The following is a 1,036-nucleotide window of genomic DNA, read 5'->3' on the forward strand; positions in this document are numbered from 1 at the left end:
AGTTCAGTTTTTTTATTGTTGATTATTATTTATTCATTTCTGGGGAGGGGGAGGGTCACATGTGTTCTCTGAACTCTTAACTGCCGTTAGAGTTAAGAGTTCAGTTTTTTTATTGTTGATCATTATTTATTCATTTCTGGGGAAGAGAGGAGGGTCCATTTGTTCTCTGAACACTCACCTGCCGTCAGAGTTAAGAGTTGAGTTTTTTTATTGTTGATCATTACTTATTAATATCTGTGGTGGGGAGGGGTGGTTTACATGTGTTCTCTGAACTCTTAACTGCCGTCAGAGTAAAGAGTTCTGTTTTTTTACTGTTGATTATTATTTATTCCTTTCTGGGGAGGTGGAGGGGGAGTTTACATGTGTTCTCTGAACTCTTACCTGCCGTCAGAGTAAAGAGTTTATTTTTTTTATTGTTGATTATTATTTACTCCTTTCTGGGGAGGTGGAGGGGGAGTTTGCACATGGTCTCTGAACTCTTACCTGCCGTCAGAGTTAAGAGTCTAGTATTTTTATTGTTGATCATTGTTTATTTATTTCTGGGGGGGGGGTTACATGTGTTTTCAGAAGCCTTCACAGTCTTCAGAGTTAAGAGTTGATTTTTTTAAATTGTTGATTATTATTTATTTATTTCTCGGATGGGAAGGGGGGGGGGTTGCATGTGTTCTCTGAACTCTTACCTGCCGTCAGAGTTAAGAGTTCAGTTTTTTTCAGTTTTTTTATTGTTGATTATTAATTATTTATTTCTGGGGGGGGGGTTACATGTGTTTTCAGAAGCCTTCACAGTCTTCAGAGTTAAGAGTTGATTTTTTTAAATTGTTGATTATTATTTATTTATTTCTGTGGAAGGGGGGGGGGGCCATTTGTTCTCTGAACACTTACCTGCCGTCAGAGTTAAGAGTCTGGTATTTTTATTGTTGATCATTATTTATTTATTTCTGGTGATGGGACGGGGGGGGGGTTTACATGTGTTCTCTGAATTTTTATCTGCCGTCAGAGTTAAGAGTTCAGTTTTTTTCAGTTTTTTTATTGTTGA

This window comes from Diachasma alloeum, unplaced genomic scaffold, assembly GCF_001412515.2.
Source record: "Diachasma alloeum isolate Michigan unplaced genomic scaffold, Dall2.0 Dall_scaffold_00296, whole genome shotgun sequence".
Classification (NCBI taxonomy): Eukaryota; Metazoa; Arthropoda; class Insecta; order Hymenoptera; family Braconidae; genus Diachasma; species Diachasma alloeum.